Source organism: Ovis canadensis, chromosome 11 (assembly GCF_042477335.2).
Source record: "Ovis canadensis isolate MfBH-ARS-UI-01 breed Bighorn chromosome 11, ARS-UI_OviCan_v2, whole genome shotgun sequence".
Lineage (NCBI taxonomy): Eukaryota > Metazoa > Chordata > Mammalia > Artiodactyla > Bovidae > Ovis > Ovis canadensis.
Window position 1 is genome coordinate 50,754,597 of NC_091255.1, and position 18,792 is coordinate 50,773,388.

General features: G+C 46.7%; 1 protein-coding gene and 1 non-coding gene across 13 annotated transcripts in view; one reads left to right on the forward strand and one right to left on the reverse strand.

Annotated features, from left to right (window-relative positions):
* STAT5B (signal transducer and activator of transcription 5B) overlaps positions 1 to 9,394 on the reverse strand; it is a 64,827-nt gene extending 55,433 nt beyond the window's left edge. For 2 of the 12 annotated variants that reach the window (XM_069603778.1, XM_069603773.1), the window contains exons 1-3: positions 9,099 to 9,362; positions 5,343 to 5,449; positions 5,007 to 5,138 (exon numbers count right to left, since the gene is read on the reverse strand). The gene's annotated coding sequence lies outside the window, so the exon portion shown is untranslated. Of the gene's footprint in view, positions 1 to 5,006; positions 5,173 to 5,342; positions 5,450 to 9,098 lie in introns of all 12 variants that reach the window. The other 10 variants (XM_069603781.1, XM_069603775.1, XM_069603780.1 and 7 more) reach the window with 7 other exon arrangements.
* A 5,060-nt stretch (positions 9,395 to 14,454) lies between these two features.
* Positions 14,455 to 14,527, forward strand: TRNAG-CCC (transfer RNA glycine (anticodon CCC)). Its single transcript has one exon. It is a non-coding gene; the product is annotated as a tRNA-Gly (tRNA).
* Positions 14,528 to 18,792: the final 4,265 nt, after the last annotated feature.

Sequence of the window (18,792 nt, forward strand, 5' to 3'; positions counted from 1 at the left end):
AAACACAAGTCTCGTGTATTAGCAATGACATATACCCAAAAGAGTCTTTCACCAGAGGTTTCCTTTACCAGATATTCCCAAATGAATATCATAAAAAATACAGAGAAGTCATTAAGCATGACTAATGGAATTACAAGAAAAAGAAATCTATACACCTAGCAACCTTTGCAGGTATCATCATGAATGAGAAAGCAATACAAAAGCAAATGCAGAAAATATATTGAAATAATGTTCAGCATTATTAGAAGTTAAATAAGACCATTTTCCCCCCAAAAGTTGAAAAAACAAACACATACCTTCAGTATGAAATGACTGGCAACCTAGTAGGGCATATACACAAGTAAAATAACAGAATTTCCTTATTATATTTATAAACAGTATTATAATTCTCCACCAGCTTATATATAAAAATATGAAGCACTCCATCAAATATAAGAAACAACTCAATCCTCAAGTTATTTTAACTCTTAAGAATATTAAATACAATAAAATGATTTTAATATCATTCATCAAAAAAAGATATATCATCATGCCAAATATTTAACACAAACATCACAATCTACTTGTTTTTCTGCTCCTAAAAAGGAAACACTAACTGAAAACAAAAACAGGTTTCTCATTCTGAGATAAATCAATATACAGAAGCCATTTTAAAGTAACTTTTTCCCCAACTTTATTGAGATATAACTGACATATAACACTGTGCAAACTTAAGATGCAGATGAAATGATCTGATGTAAGTATATATTGCAAAATGATACCACCATAAGGTTTGTTAACACATCCATCAACTCACATAGTTAACAATTTTTGTTTGGTGAGAACTTTTAGGTCTACTCTCTTAGCAACTTAAAATACACAATATAGTATTGTGTATATAGTAATATAGCCACAATGCTGTAATTTAGGCCCCCAGAACTTATTCATCTTAATAACTGGAAACTTGTACCATTTAACCACCCTCATTCATTTCCCCACTGCGCTTGCCTGGCACCCGCCAGTCTGCTGTTGCTAGGAGTTCAGTTTTTGTAGATGCCACAAGTAAGTGAGGTCAGATGACAGCATTTTCTTCTGTCTGACTTATTTCACTTAGCATGATGCCCTCAAGGTTCATCCACACTGTCACAATGGATTTCCTTCTTTTTATGGCTAAACAATATTCCATTATTACAGCGCTCTCTCACATGTCCTTCACCGATTCATTAAAAACAACTTTTTTTTCTTGTTTACAGAAGTAGTTCCTATTTATTGTTGTCGTTGTTTAGTTGCTAAGTTCTGTCCAACTCTTTTGCGACCCCAAGGACTACAGCATGCCAGGCTTCTCTGTCCATGGGATTTTCCAGGCAAGAATACTAGAGTGAGTTGCCATTTCCTTCTTCAGGGTTCCTATTTATTATCACCTATTTATTGTAGAAAAATGGGAAGCTACTAGCAAGTGGATACATACACCCAGAAACCCACAACTCAGAAGAAATCTTTTTTCAGGGCCTATTCTTATGCCGGGCCTATATATTTCTTTTAGGAGTTATTTCCTAAAAGCCACTGTTTTTATATTTGTGTCCTGTTGAAATTTACCAATATAACTGGAATATGTTCTGTGCCAACTAGACCTCTTACACTTAAGGAATAAAGCTTCGAAACCATAAATTTTGATGACGTCACATTTCTGGGACAAAATTTAAAATACATGCTTAAGGTAGTAAGTTATCTTCAGTAGTAACTTAAGGTAGTAAGTTATCTTATGGACCCATTTCTTTAAAATTATGTGTTTAAGCAAAATCAAAGGATTATGCTTCATTACCAATTCAGCATGTTCACTGCAGCCATGTCATTCAGGAAGCCAAACATTTTCTATTTTGTTTTGGTGCCTTAAACAGTTAAGGAGGAAGGCCAATCTCTATTACACATTACAACGCATTAGTATTTTTACTTGATGTTTAAACTCACTGAAGGATAAACTCATCTTTAAAATCTGCTCACATTCAGGGTTTGATATATCATTACACAATTGAAACAATAACAATAAAAGAACAAGGAATATTTGCACTACATCCCTATGCACTCGACCTTCCGTATCTTCTGGAGTAAGACTCTACAAAGTTCAATTCTGACCAGCACTCTCTCTTACTTTCTACCAGAAACATCACAAATCCTAAAAACAAATCCACAGGCTGAAGTAACTGTTTCATTATGTAAAGAGCTATATATTTCTGTAGATACCTTGGTTGCTACTTTTTTCAAGCCTAAAAGATGACCAAATGATTTTTAAAAACATGAAACAAAAAGAAAAATAGAATCAGCATTATTTCTGAGAGAATATTTTTGCCTAGTTTAAACCATGAGTATATTGTAGAATGCTATATCATGAAGCTGATAAATCCTAATTTTTAGTACTCTAACAGATTAAGTACTCAACAGTTTCTTTTCTTTTTTTCTGCTACAATGATACTTTAAATTTCTCCCAGTTTGGATTTTTTAAAATCTCATTCTTTATAAAAACATATTGATTGCTACCAGCTATAGGCTCTGAATTTTAGACAACACAAAATAGTTTTTCACAAACTTTCTAATTGACTCTCACCTAAAGCCTGGAAACCCCCACTGAAGGCTTTTTAAACTCATCAGACATATACATATATACACTTCAAAAAAAAAGCTTTAATTGTAGGATCTCACTGACACAAACATAAGGAAATTCTGAGTTATGCATACTTCACATTAAGCTTTTTCCACTGACATTGTAACTTTTGTCAATATTCAAAGAAAATTCAACCCTGGTCAAAGGTGACAGTTTGACAACCCTGGAAGCTAACATCCTCTGTTTATATGAACGAGTTCATACTGTCTGCTCAGGGAAATTAAGTTTTTCTCATCCCTGACTTGATCTCTCAAGTTCAAATCACTACAATTTAGGATTGTGAATTCTGTCTCCAAGATTTAACTTTACAATCCACCTCTAAAAAAAGAGATGAGAGAATAATCTAAGCATCAGATATGAAAAGGAATACGTTCTGAGACTACTTTCTAAGGGCCTTTGCACAACTGAACTAGAAACATATGCAATAAGTTCAGCTGCCTTAAAAACTATCCCCTCAAATTAAAATTCTTAAGTCTTTCTATTTCAAAAACCACAATTACTGGCTTTAAAACAAGAATAGGACCATAAATCCCTTCAAAATAAAGCTGTAAATAAAATGAGCTGGATACTTGCATTCTCAGTCAACAAACATGCATGTCTCAAACCACACTGACACAGAAGATCCTTTTGTTTGTAAACAGAAGCCAAAGAGACAGCTTATAGCTTTTCCCCTATGATGTACATGGTAACATCAGTAGAAAGGAAACAAAGGACAACTTAAGAGTTAAAATGAAGACTTTCTCTATTTTAATCTAATTTCTATCAGGAATATATAAATTAGTTGTAAAACACCTACCATCGCCTTCATAAACTTAAAAAAATTCCAAACATACATTTAAAATTTTCTATTAAAAAAAGAGACAGAAAGTCCATTTTGGAACACAAAGAACCATAAACCTCTAAAGAAACCAAACGTCTCATTGCAAAGTGACAGTTGCCTGCTCTCCTTCGAAGTGCAGTGGGTAACAATACAGCTCCTGGATTCAGCTTGGCCTGTGTCTAGATCCAGCCCTGCCATTAGCAGCAGTGTGACCTTGGACAAATTACTTAACTTCTCTGTGGCCATTTCTTCCTCTTTCATCTGAGAATAGAACCCACCTCTCTGAGGATCATGAGTTAAAACATGCCAAGAGCTTACAACAGTGTCTGCTTGGCACTCTGTAAGTGAATGGTGTTAGGTATTATTTTTACTATCTTCATTTTTAGGTTTGGGGCATAATTCAAAGTACTTTTAAAGTAATTTTCTGATCACTTTTTGAAAGACAGTATAATAATCATTATGCAAATAATTAGTATACCTTCTCAAATGAGCCCAGGGTAAGTAGAGTTATAGCCGAGAGGGGTAAAGAATTTTTTTTTTAAAGAGTTTTTCTTTTTTCATACACAAATCTTGGACGTGGCTGTTACTGGTAACTCTGGCTTGATTTCCCATATGCAAAAGAAAATCCCCTATCAGGAAAAGACAAGCAGCATTAGAGAACACTTGGGTTTGTCCTGATCATTGCAGGGTAAAGCCAAAGTCACTTTTACTAGCCTGATGGGCACTGAAAATATTAGTCACCAAATTAATCCCAACAAATAACAATAATTGATTAGCTCATTGATGTATTTCCCCTTGTCTTCCCCAACCTTTCTCTAAGTAGTCAGAAAGGAAAGTTTTCATATTTTCTGAGAATCTCATTATTGCTCTCAAACCATACTCTATATCTTAGTAAAATTAAAAAATGAGTCAGCATAAGCACCTCAAAAAACTAGCAGTGCACAGAATATGGAGATATTTCTCTTCATACTAGAAATAAATCTGGAAAATAATTTTAAAGAGTTCATCAGAATGCCAAAGGAAAAACAAATGGAGAATGAGTGTTGGATTCTGCAAGCTAGTTTCTAAAAAATTTTCAATCAATATAAGTATTTTTCATCTCAGTAGTACTATAATACATGAGAAATGGAAGCAATTATTAAGAATAAACCCAATGAAGAAAATATCCAGTATGTGACAAACTCATACTTCTTTATTGACTTTGGGGGGGGGGGCGGGTGGGAGGTCAAGACACTCATCAACCTTATTTGCAAATTGTATTATGCATAATCATGCCACACGCTAATATAGTACTGCCTTCAGTGATGTGATCTAAAAGAAAATTTACAAGACAGAAACTGTCCCTAAACTGCAAACATGTTTGAAGGCCAATTTAATCAGGAGTCTATTAAGTCATTACACTTCTTATAATAAAGTTAGTTGAAGGCGAGGAAAAGGCCACTTGGTTCAACTACCGAAACAATACTATATGTACTTCTTTCAAGGATATTCTTCTCCGCAACACTCCACATAACTCAGAGTCCAACATTTATATTAAAAGTGACCTACCATGTTAATGATTATCCAGGAGAGTCAAGGAAGAGTTTTATGACTGAGGGTGATTCCTCCAAAGTTCTACCATCACCACAGTAAATTTCTCCTTGTTCTTATTTAACTCCTCCATGACATCCTGTACGACTTCTAGGTGAGGTCAGAAAAACTGGTACAGTCACTGCTAGATAGATGGAGTTCCATATCATATAAACCTATGGCAACACCCCCCTTGAAAGCTCTGACAGGCAAAGCTACACATAACATTTTTTCACTCCGTCTTAGCGCTATGCGTTTTCTAGGTACCTGGCAGGAAAACAGAAAGGGGCAGCCCCATTTTTCTGTTACTTGTACCTTTGTTGTGGTAGTTGTTGTCAAGACTTCTTCCAAGGCAGCTAAACCTTGAAGGGAGCTGGGAAGATCTGGGATGTCTTGTCTTTCCAGCTGGGTACTCAGTAGAGCTGTCATGAGGCAGTACGATGGGTCAGACAAACCTCATGGCATCTGATGCTCGTCTTTATGCGTATAAAAATGTGACACTACCAAAAGGTTACCATGTGGACCTAATTTTGAAAATACAAACAGGAAGCACCCCCACCCCAATATTACCATTAAAAAAAAAAAGGAAACCAAACCTCAAAGATACCTTCCAAGGAAGTCATGGGTGTGACCAAAACTAACAAAAGTAATAAAACATCATCCAAAACCCTAAAACCACCAAAAGTGAGGGTCTCGTTCAACTAAAAGTCAAATGCCTATAAATTACTCGTTTCTTTGATTAGTAAACATAGCCTAGATTTAGATATGTAAAATCCTCTCCAAATGGGCTTAGGTTTTTTAATAGTAAAGGATCACCATTCATAAGAAAACATCCAATGTAAACAGGCTATTTAATTAAAACAAGGACATGACAATTAAGAGAAAGCAAAGTAAAAACATTTGTAATCGCTGTTATCACGATTTAAATGTACAAAATAACTGATCAGTGGAAACTAGATTGTTAAATCTGACTTTCCTATTCCCAGAAATAAGCACAAAACTGTTGTTTCGAACATTGCAGGGGAAAAAAATACTTCCGATTTTAGAACGGTTCTATTAACAAAGCGCAGATTTAAAGAAAAATATTTTCCTTTAAATACCACACAAAATCAGGGACAGTGATACTTTAGAACAAAATTTTAAACATTATTTTTATTAAGAAGTATCAAAGTATTTTGATACTTTATTATGCAGTAAAAGGATATTTTTCTGAAGAGCTCAGTAACCTAGAACTGTCAGATAACTTTTTCAAAGAATAAGTTTCAAAAACACTAATAAAAAAACAGGAGGTTTTCTGCTTCCTTTTGTAGGAATAATGTACACTACACTATTGTACACACAGAATACACAATAATGTACACAATAATGTACACTAGAGTGTAGGCAATCTACACTCTAATAGAAAGGGGAAAATACGTGTCACTGGTGGTCAGAACATCCAGGTAACTATGAAAATTCATGAGATACACACGTTTGTAGGGCACTAGGAGAGTTAAGCGTCCTTGGCTTCCACCTTCAACCTGCAATTTAATCTTGAGCATATTATTTACCTATTTACAACATCATCCTTTTCTAATAGACTACCTCTATCAATTACCTATACAAAAAATAAGTCAAAGTAACTACCACAAGCACACTGATTAACCTAAACCTAACCTAATACAAATCACAAATAATTTGGATATGATATGAAATAACTTTAATATAATGATATAACTTGAAACAATTTGACATTAAGTACCCAAAGAGCAACAAACAAATGATACCTTTTACTAGTCCTGATGTGGGTTTTGCATATGTAAATAAAATTGTTTAAAAAACATCAATCGAGAGCAAGAAAATGAAGATGAAATGAGAAGTTGGGGCATAATAGGAAGTGCTGACGAAAATATTCATGTTGTAACACTCCAAACAATGATAGCTCTTTATCCCCCTCCCATCATGTATATCATGAAGCACCTGATCAAGAAACACACCACCTTAAACTTAACACAATTCATATTAACAGCCTGTGGGCAAACATGTGTATCCTGACTAGTGAGAAGAGGGGATAATTTATTTAGTTGGGTGTACAGCAAAGATTTTGTGCAGTTTAGCTCCCAGTTGTGCAATAACCAAACTGCTGGTGATAGAAATCAACTCTTTTTTTTTCTTTTAATGTTTTGCTTTTTCAAAAAAAGATCTCTCCATTCTCTCCCTGTGTCTCAATCAGGTGCTTGAATTTTCCATCTTCCAAAGGCTACAGAAAACAAGCAATCTACTAGGTAACACCAACCTGACCAAAAGTGTGGTGCTGTTTTGGTTAAACTCACAGACATCACAAACTGTCACATAATACATTTTCTTAAAATCAGCAGCCCCCTTCTCCCCCTTACACTATGAATTCTAACAACTGTGATCTTCCGAGTGATGGAAACTGGTACCAACACAAACAAGAACCCTGAAGCCTTGAAATAAAGTCAAGCAATAGAATTCCACCACATTACACTATCAAAACTGATCTAGTCTTCACAGTGTTAGGGAATGAAATTTTTAAAACGACAGGCACACTAAATAAAACACGTAGTCAATGAACATCAACAATGTGATCAACAAAACGTAAACAAATAATCACAGAAAAACGTTGAGGAAAGAGGCAGAGTTCTATTATCTTTGCTGAACGATAACAAAATTAATTGAGATAATATACTCAACAGCTGAAAGCTTATTATGGCCCAGGCGGCTATCCAACCACTTTGGAAATCTAAGATACAAGCGGACGATAAACACCATTTGAAGACTGAAAAAGGGACCTAAGCTCAGTTTAATAATTAGGTGATACACTGGCCCTTTCAAGGGGCATTCCCCGAGGGCATTCCAGAGACAATTTATGAAACTGTATTTAGGGAAAGATCTATTACTTCTCTATGCTTCGGGAAGAGCACTGATCTGAGAGTCTTCAGACCGACATTTCAGTTCCTGAAGTTCTAAACAGCTGTGCGAACGGAGCAGGCCGATCCTTTCACGTACCTGGCCTCAGTTTCCTCATTTGTTCAATACAGAAGGCAGCATTACCGCGGGGATCCTTTCCAGCTCTAACATTCTACGACCCACTTTGAGCACTATTTATTTGAACCGACGGTATCAAACACAATGACAGGATCAGAGGGGACAAGAAAAACAAACAAACAAAAAAAGACGTGGCATGGCTCTTTAGGAAAGAGAGGATTGCTATCTCTTTTTGCCCCTAAATTTCCTGTGGTTCGCATTAATCTTCCGAAAACTGGCGCTTGTTTTCCAGTCTTCACCTTTTCCATCATTGCTGGCTACAAGTGTCTGCAAACGCCTCTTGCTCAACACAACTTTTCCTCTTTGATCCGCCTGACCATCTTGCCAGATTCCTTTAGCCTCAGACCAGCTGGGGTGACACAACGGACTACCCTTCCGACACTGCATCTCTGCCCCCAACACCAGGAGCACTTTTTAAAAAACTCTTTATCCCCTGCTAGAAAACCAGAACGCGCCGCTTCCCACCGCCACACGCCCCAGCCGGGGCTTGGCGGGTCCTGATGGGGGATTCTGCAACTCCCCCCCCCCGCCCCCCGAGCCTGAACGAAACGCTCGTATTTGTTGTCTGGACTCCTTATAAGGCGCTGTTCCTTGAAGCTTGGCTAAATCCCCCCGTCCCCCCGCCCCCCGCCGTGCTCATCCCACCCTCTAAGAGTCGCTGATACCTCTCCTGAAATAAGGAGAAACGAGAGGAGCTGGCGGGGGGTAACTGCATCACGGAGGTGTGAGCTGCCAACAGCAGCCCACCCAGACACCCGCGCACGCACGGTCTCTGCCCGCTACCCATCCCGGCCCGCCGCAGCCTCCGCACGACGCCCCTCGCGCGGCCCTCCAGCCTTCGCCCCGCGTGGCTCCCCTCACCCAGTGCGCGGTCCCCGCGGCCGCCCTCCCGGCCCGGGGAGCGATGGCGGCGGCGAGGCCCTGCCGGGCGTCTGGGCGGCCGGGGCGCGGGGCCCCACCCGAGCAAGCTCCCCGGCCTCCCTCCGCGGGCCCCAAGCCTCAGACCGGCCCCGCAGTTCCTACCTCGCTCGGCCCCTCGGGCGCCAGCGGCAGCCTCCTACCCGCTCTCTGGCTCGCCCGCCCGCTCGCTCGCTCCCTCCCTCGGCCGGGCCGCCGCGCGTCGTCGCCTGCGCTCGGTCCCGCCCGGGGTGACGGCTCCGGCCGACGACTCTCCTCGCGCCGGGGCCCACGGGGGCGCGCGCGCCGCTCGCGCGCGGCGGCCCGACCGCGCGCGTCGCCCGCAGCCCCAAGCGCGCCCCGCGCCGGCGCGCGCCGCTTCCTGGTTCCGCCCGGCGCGCGCTCGCGAGCCCCGTGGTCCCTCGCCCCACCTCCTCGGCCGCCCTGGAGGGACCCGGAACCCCCTCCGCGTGTCCTGGGCGAGTGCGGGGGCGCCGGCGCCGCTGGCAGCCCCTCTTCGCGGTGCTGGAGCCTCTTTGCAGCTCGACTCCCGGGCGGGTTCGCGGGCCGCGAGCACATGCTGCTTTGTTTGGGTAGGGTCGGCTGCCCCCTGTTGTGGTCGTGTTGATTGGCCCCCCCTCTCTGCGGCCCGCCCACCTTGCTTCGCCCCGGCTGGGGCCCGCGTTCTGGGTCCTGTCACTCGCAGGCCGAGGTCAGAAGTCCACTGCTGCCCCATCAATAATTATCCCGGGTTTGCTCCCTGGAGGGCGTTTCAGCCTGGGCTCCTGCCGCTTACCACACGGAGGACAGGCAAGAGGAAAGCCTAAGGGACACAGCAGGAGTTTACGCGACCCTCCATCCGCTGTTCCAGAGTGAATCTATGGGGGCCAGAGGTGTCCGAGATATTTCCCTCTCTGGGGAATCCCACCAGTGGAACTACAGGAGGGACTGTCTATCCAGAAAGAGAAGAATAGAGAGGATCAGCTGTGTAGGATCCAGAAGAAAGGGTCTCTGAGAGCCTTTTCCATGTAATGGGGATGGGGTGCAGTATCTGAGAAGGCAGCCTGAGTCACCCACTCTCCTCTGGCTACATCTCTGGAGCTGGCCGACGGTTTCCCTGGCAACCCTCCAAGGGCCAGCACTAAAGCAAGGCATGTCAGATCTCCAGAAACCCAGCTGCAGCAGCAGAAAGGAGGACCCCCTCTCCCCCCCACACACGCACAGAGCGTGTCCCTTCCCTACAGTCTGAAAATCTTCCTGTCGAGAGATGACCACGATCTGCAAGTCCCCACGTCCTCCCATAATCCTCCCTTGGCAGCTCTTCCCAGCAGCCTTGCCTTCACCTCCTGAATAACACCAGCCACAAAGATCTTTGCAGCTGATCACCAGCTCTTTCTCCGCCACCCAGGCTACCACTTTTCTCCCACATTCTGGGCCAACACCTGGCACAGTGCTTCTTATGGAGTAGGTACTGAGAGCCTGGAGGCCAGAGCTGGAGGGCAGGCTGGAGCAGGAAGCTGGACGGAAGTGCCAGCCCTGAGCTCTCTGGCAACCCCTCTGACAGTTATTGTCCATGAGGTTTCAACACTCAGGCACACCATATCTCTTTCTTGTAAGCTTTTATATACCATTCCCTCTGCCTGGAATATCCTCCTGCCACTTGATATCTGCCTTTCGGTGACACTTGGTCTAGGCAGTATGCACCTCACCCTCCCTGTTTCCAGCCACACATTTATGCTCGTATTATGGCACCCTCATGCTGAAGGACAATTTCTTGTTTACATACCTTTCTACCCTCAATGACACACAATATCCCATTCACCTTTAAATGCTCCCACGCTGTCCCAGCCCAGAGCAGACACTCAGTAAATATTTGAGGAACAAACCCTACCCTCTAGGAATAGAAATGGAAACCAGGATGACTGCATAGTAATTAAAAGCACAGCACAGGTAAAGGTTCTGCCTGCCAATGCAGGAGATGCAGGTTCAATCCCTGGTCCGGGAAGATCCCACATGCCTTGGAGCAACTAAGCCCATGAGCCACAACTATTGAACCTGTGCTCTAGAGCCCAGGAACTGCAATGACTGAGCCCACGGGCTGCAACTGCTGAAGCCTGAAAGCTCTAGAGCCTGTGCTCCGCAACAAGAGAAGCCACCACGATGAGACGTCCGAGCACTGCAGCTAGAGAGTAGCCCCTACTCTCCGCAACTACGGAAAAGCCCGTGCAGCAACAAAGATCTAGCACAGCCGAAAATAAATAAAATTATTTAAAAAAAATAAAAACACAGAATCTAGAACCAGATTCACCATCAGCGCCTTGAGTTGTGTGACCTGGAGCAAGTCTTCTGTCTTGATTTCCTCATTGTAATATAATAATGGTAATAGGACCTCCCTCAAAGCATTTGGGGGAGAATTTAGTGAGTACATGTAAAGTGCTTCGAATGCTGTAAAGCACTATAGGGCTGTTAACCGTTGTTGTTTTTAAGATTTACACTCCTCTTCCTAGGACTGGTCAAGTCTAGGATTCAGTGCAGTTGCCTTGGCTGTTGTTCACCAGCGTGGAAAGTGCTGGTCTGAATGCTGGGAGGGCGGGGCAGGTATGTTTCTTGACTCTTGCATCTCATAGCACATCTCTGACTGACCACTAGGCACCAAGCTAGATCTGGCTGGCTGTGTGCACAGACATAAAGGACGGAATGTTCTGGCTACTATCTCTGCAAAACAAGAATGTTGTCAACCCGAGAGAGGAAGGAATGTTCACTACCTACCACTCCCTCCTTTCACTGCAGAGGTGAGAGCCTACCTGGGTCTCCTGGTTTTCACAGGGCCTCAGGGACATAGACCCCTAAGTTGAGGGGACACCAGACTGACACATGACCCATAGGGAGTCACAGAAACAAAGAAACTGAATGGGAAGCCAGGATCCAGAAAGACCCTACAGAGAGCTCACATAGGAAGCTGCCTGAGACATAGCTGTAGGTGTACAGGTGTTTACTAGTCAGGAGAGTTGGGGGTCTCTCTTAGCCCACCCTGGCCTGACCAAGGAGAGAGAGACTTGAGAGCCTGGAAGTCTGGTGGGCAGCCCCGCTCAGGCATCCTGTCTGCTCTCCACCGGGGACTGACCCCAGCCTCCTCCCCTCACCTGCAGCACCTAGCTTCCACGGAGAACAGCCCCCATGCTTCCCATCCCCGCTCAGCCCTGCCCAACCACAGGGAGATCATGAGGGTATTTTCTGCAAATGTAGTTGAAACCACAACCACAATCCCCTCTAGCCAGAGACCCACGCTCATACGCTCATGTGGCGTCTCTCTCCAGAACTCTCTGTACCTTGGGAGTCGTACTGGTCCTGACCACACAGCAGCCACAAAAGGACACCTGCGGGAACTTTCCTTCTTCCATACCGGAGTGCTCCCTCCCTAGTAAGTCAGTACAGGCCCCTGGAGCCTCAGACACTCACCAAAGACCCCTGGCATCTCCAAGGCCTCAGAATGGAGGTTGGTCACAGCTAGTGGTTCATGGTGGGCGGGGGTGGGGGCTGGGGCTCTGTTGGTACCAGGGCTTGCTTCTGCCAGAGCACAGACAGCGAAAAGAGCTGAGTTTTACAGTTAGATCTGTTTGCATATCCCAGCTCTGTCAATTTCACAATTGTGTGACCTTAGTCAAAGTACTTCACTTCTCTGAGGGCCTCAGTTTCCCTCCAATGTGACTCATAGGAGGTGTAAGTTGTGTTTGTAAATGTATAGACATTTTCTGGGAGTATACACAAGACTAAAACTGTAGTTGTCCCTGCGGAAGGGACCCAAGGGACAGGAAAAGCGAGAGACTGACTTTTCACTGTGTGTGTGTGAGCACGTGTGGGCACACACACACGCACGATCAGTCGTGTCCGACTCTGCGACCCCATGCACTGTAGCCCACCAGGCTCCTCTGTCCATGGGATGTTCCAGGCAAGAATACTGGAGCGGGTAGCCATTTCCTACTGGAGGGGATCTTCCTGATCCAGGGACTGAAACTGCGCCTCTTGTGTCTCCTGCGTTGGCAGGTGGATTCCTTACCACTGCACCACCTGGGAAGCCCTAACTTTTCACCATTTATCCTTTTAAGTCTTCTGAGTTTTTGTATCATGTCCTGTGCTACCTATTTAAATATGGGGAAGTTGAACATTTTTAAAAGAAAAAAGTAGAGAGATAGGGTTTGTGAAAGCATCCTGCCTAGCTTGATACATGAGTATTATCTCCCCACCCCCACCCCCAACCACAGCTCAACCCCAGTCAGCCTGTGGGGCCAAGAGGGAGCTGGCAGGGGAAGCAGTAGTCAGTATGTGGGATGTGGCCAATGGATGTGTGGGTCCATGCAGACCTTGCCACCTCGAGATTCTTACACGCTCCCTGTCTTGCTCCTGTTTGCCTCACCTGTCTAGGCTCCCTTCTAGCCAGAGTTAAAGAGATGGCTCTCTAGAAAGCCCTAGGGGCCCCCACCTCCTCCTGGGACAGGGTCATCATGCCCTTTCCATGCAGAGTCCTGGGGCAGTGCTATCATCCAGAGAGGGTGAGGCTGACACAGAAGAAGGTGCAGAGGGCCATTCCAGCCAGGTAATTTGCTGGCTTGGCAGGTGGATTAAGAACTCGAAAGACAGCCCAGCACGGGGCAAAGATGAGGCTACTGTTGCTGTGAGGGGGAAAGCAGATCAGTAAGACCAGAGCAGGCAGAAGCCAAGGCAGCAGAGGAGAGAGCCTTCGGGATGCTGTGAACCAAGAACCTCCTTGGGTCATGACAAAAAGGACAGGCAAAGTGGTGGGGAGGTGGCGGAGAAGCGGATGCACAGCCCTCTCTCGTGTACTGCCCTGAGGGCTCGAGGTCCATACTGGGCTGGCTGAGACACAGGAGATTTCTTGTTGGGCTAGAAGGAGGAGAAGGAAATGGCAACCCACTCCAGTATTCTTGCCTGGAGAATCCCAGGGACAGAGGAGCCTGGTGGGCTGCTGTCTATGGGATCACACAGAGTCGAACACGACTGAGGTGACTTAGCAGCAGCAGAAGGAGGAGAAACTAGCTCAGCGGGAAGAGGGAACTGGTAATCAGTGGGCTTAATAAACGGGAAGCGGGGGACTGCCCTAGAGAAAGGGATCAGAGCTTGAGGAAGCCCTATGCTACGACAGGGACCTTTATTAATCCAGCACATATTTCTGAAACACCAGCTTCTCTGGTGGCTCAGACGGTATAGAATCTGCCTGCAATGCAAGAGACCGGGGTTCAATCCCTGGGTTGGGAAGATCCCCTGAAGAGGGAATGGCTACTCCCTCTAGTATTCTTGCCTGGAGAATCCCATGGACAGAGGAGCCTGGTGGGCTATAGTCCATCGGGCCACAGAGTTGGACACGACGGAGCAACTCACACTCTTGCACAGATTAAAAGTCAAGCAGTAAGACACAGCCCTTTAGGCAACTAGTTCAGGCCTTAAGAAGAGGCTTCTGGAGACTTCCCTGATGGTCCAGTGGCTAAGACTCTGTGCTCCCAATGCAAGGGGCCCGGGTTCAATCCCTGGTCAGGGAACTAGATGCCACCTGCCACAACTAAGAGTCTGCATGCCTCAGCTAAAGATCCTGTATGCTGCAACTAAGACCCCACACAGCCAAATACATAAATATTAAGACAGAAAGCACAGGTTTGCAATACAGGATTGAGGGGCTCAAGGGTGCTGAGGAGAAAATACCTGGCTAAAGTCCCTGAGCACCTACTTGCTATGTGCTCGGCTCTGTGAGTGAGTCTTCATAGCAATTCTGGCAGGTAAGCCTTGCTGTCCTCCTTTTACGAAAGAGGCCGCTCAGCTCAGAGAGGCAGACTCATGTGCCTGGAGTCACACAGCAGAGCCGGGTTTGCTTTACAAAGAAGGAAAGTGGTTTCAGGTCACCCGATTGCTAAGTTGGCAAAGTTGGGATTTGGAAGCAGATCTAACTCAGCTCTTTTTTTTTTTTTTTTGCTGCCCACGTTCTGGCAGAATCAAGCCCTGGCACCGACAGACACCCCCCTTCCCCATCCCGAATCACTGACTGTGACAAACTTCCATTCTGCCGTCTCTGCCTTCCTGTTGAGTGTCGAAGGTCCAAAGTCTTTGTGTTTTCCTCTCTGCCACACGGACTGTATGGAAGATGAAGAGGACGTCCCCAGGCAGGAAAGGGAGGAATGACATTCTAGGTAGATGCATTGGAGTTGAGAGGCCAGTGCACTGGGGGAACTGCACGGCTGAAGCCTGGAGCGAAGGGGACACGGGTGCTTGGGGTCCATTCTAGCAGCAAATGAAGACCAGGCCAGTGAGGAGGGGATGGAGCGCTGGACCACCCTTCATTTGGACTTTATACCCACACTGGCTCCTGGCTCTGGGGAGCCGATTTCGGAGGCTGGGAGCAGACAGGGAAGGCATCAGTGGGTTGGTGCCAGCCATAAGTCAAGAACAATGGAAAACAGAGCTGGAGAGAAAGGAACCTCCTCGGGTCATAACAAAAAGGACAGGCAAAGTGGTGGGGAGGTGGCAGAGAAGGAGATGCACAGCCCTCTCTCGTGTACCGCCCTGAGGGCTTGAGGTCCACACTGGGCTGGCTGAGACACAAAAGATTTCTTGTTGGGCTAGAAGGAGGAGAAACTAGCTCAGCGGAAGAGGGGACTGGTAATCAGTGGGCTTAAGGATGGGGAGCCAGACCTGACCTGGGGCTGCTCAGGACAGTCACCAGGCCCATCAGCTGCCCATCTCAGTGCCCGTGGCCCACCTCTCCTCTCACCCGCCAGCCTCTCAGCCCTACCCCCGCTGCGAGGAGGGTGGGCTCCTCTCTGGCCTAGGACATGTGTGCTCAGCCCAAATGTTGCACCCCCCTGCTCTCCCTGCCCTGTGAGCTTCTCTCCCAAATCAGGTGGATGGGGCAGCTGGGCAAAGGAAGGCTGACTTCCCCCCTCCCACCCACTGGGTCACCCTCCCCTCACCCCATTCCCAGAAACAGAGGACAGTCACTATGCCTGAGGCTGGAAGGCCTCGTGTTCCCTTGGTGACTTCACTGTAAGTTGACTTCCCTGAAGAATGGTAGAGGACACGGGGCAGGGGCAGGGGCAGGAAGCGCGGACCCAGAAGTTCCTTTCCTTCCCCTAACTCACACCGAATTTCTCACGGCGCGTGTGCCCCCTCCTTAGGTACCACTCTGTCTTCAGGGACAGGCATGGGCAGCATTTTCACAGTGGGGTACCCGAGTGTGGAAATTCTGGGAGAGGAAGAGACACTGGTCTCAGGGGTGCAGTCTGAGCATGAACCTGTGGCTCCCCCACTTCCAGGAGCCTTAAAGGTAGGGGCTGGAGTGGAGGTGGACAGCCCCCTGCAGAGGCACCATGGGGGTGAAACGGGATGCTTAAGAGCCCATGGACTTCGGCTTCTGCTGTGCCTGCTATGCTGGGGCACGGAGATACTTCCTGGAAGGCCTCCAGCTTTCCTGGGAAGACTCTTCACCCCCCACCTCCCCTCTGGCTCCTGCACAACAGGAACTCTCCTTGAAGAAGAGACCTGGAGCAGAGGAGACAAAGGCATCTCTGTACCATCTCCCCCTGCCCCCGGGGACAGTTAGGTCAAGGCGACCTTAAGGTAGGGGCATCAGCAGGGCCCTCTTCACGGCTAACCTGTCTCCAAGGACCAGAAAGAGAACTTGGGATCATTGTTCCCTTCCTATGTGACTCGAACCCACATCCGTATAAGAATGGGGAGCCAGACCTGACTCGGGACTGCTCAGGACATCAACACAGGGCAGGGACCAGCACAGGGATGGACGTGCCACGCTTGATGTCACAAAACAACCATGGGCTGGTGGGACTTCCCTGGGGGTCCAGTGGTTAAGACTCTGTGCTTCCAATGCAGGGGGTGCAAGTCCGATCACTGGTGGGGGAACTAAGATCCCTCATACTGCATGGCCAAAACAAAACAAAAAACCATGGGCTAGAGTGAAGACTACGGCGTGTGCTCAGGGTAGGGAAAGTTTTAAAGGGTTGTATAGGGACAGTGCCCACAGAGCCGAGCAACTTGGATCCCAGTGCCAGCTATGCACTCACTGGCCAGACTGCCGTGGATGGGACTCTGTCCTGGACTAATCAAAGGGGAGGGCTCTGGCCCTGCCTACCTTCAAGGTTGTCACAAAGATCAACTGAGTTGAAGAGTTCAACCAGGTTTGCACACGAGTGTGCCACGGTTCAGTTCAGGATACAGGCAGAGCGTGTGAACTACTGGCTCGGCTAGGGATTATTCTGATTCCTATCAAATTATGGCCAGTCTTCTTTTGGGGAATGTATTCCTATGAGAATTTTTGTTTAAATCCTTCCCCATGTAATGCTGTGACCTGGAGTTGGTGATAAGGGGCAATTAGGGGCAGCAGCCTGGGACCCCAGCTCATCCAAACGGTAGGCAGGCTTTGATCTTTCTGAACCCCACCCTCTATGCCTCAGTTTTCTCCTCTGTCATCTGGGCCCCTAAAACCACCAGCCTGCTTTGCTTTGTGGTGGGAAATAGCAGAGCCCAAACCAGCGGACTGAAAGCAGAAAGAAACCCCAAATTTGACATTTCCGGGTAGTTGCATTATCCAGAGCAACCACAGTCACCTCTGCCCCCAACCCAACTCTGACACCCTTCCGTCTTCCACTCTTCTCCGGTTGGCCTTTGCCCATCCTGGGAAAGCGCCAAAGCTCCTCCCCTCCCACTGCATCTCAGAAGGAGAACAGAGGCACAGAGAAAGAGAGAGAGAATGAATCAAGAGGAGGAGAATCCCAAAGCAAGAGAATGAAAACATGAAACAAAGGACACCCAGATGCAGGGCCTCACAGTGAGAGGCCAAATGGGGAGAGATCCAGAGGTAGGGGGAAACAGCTGTTGCCATTGGACACAAGGGGAGGAGGGAGGCACTGGGGCACACCCTTTGAGGCCAATCCCTTCCATTTTGTTCATGGGCACACCAATGCTAGCTTCTTAGGACCCAGGAGGACCCACCCCCTAGTCAAGCCCAGTCCAGCCCAGCCAAATGTTTGGTGGGTGTGGCTGCCAGCTGGAATAGCGGGCCCCCACAGGCCTTGAGGAGGAAGCTGGAGAGGCAGCTGCCTGGAAGTGGGCGGGCAGGACCCCCACTCTGAAGCCACTCTGCCATCCCACCCTCTCCAGATGCCCAGATGCTGGTGTCTGGCAAGGGTGGTCCTCTGCCTTCTAGATGTGGCTCAGAAGACTTGGAAGCCCAAGGGATCTGCTCCCACTGACTGACCTGCTCACAGTGAGAGGCTAGAGGGCACAGGTGCCACCTCAGACCCACCCACTGTGGGATGACAGGTTTGAATCTGCCACCAACAGCCCTCATGACACTGACCAAGCCACTTCCCCTCTCCAGCCTCTGTTTCCCCATTTGTAAAATCATCATTACGGTTGTTTCCAGCTCTGACACTTGGTGATCACTCCAGGTGACGCCTTAGCTGTGTGTCGGACCCTCCCCTGCCAACCCCTTTGCACAGAGTAGGGGAAGGCGAGAGAGAGAGGCATTGTGTTTCCTCCCCCCTAGAGCAAGGTTTGCCCCCTCCCTTGAACCCCTTCACAGTTTTCGATTCCTTTCCTTGTGATCCTGCCAACACAGACTGTGACCACACGTGGAAGTGGGTCGGGGGGAGGTGATCCAGCTTCGGCAGCTTTAAACTTCGGTTTTTCGGTTTTTTTTTTTCTGAAATAAAAGAATGAAAGTGGGGAAGTAATGAGTGGTAAGAAGATGGGGGGGGGTGGTGTGGGAGGGAATGGAGAGAAAAGGGCAAATCCAAGA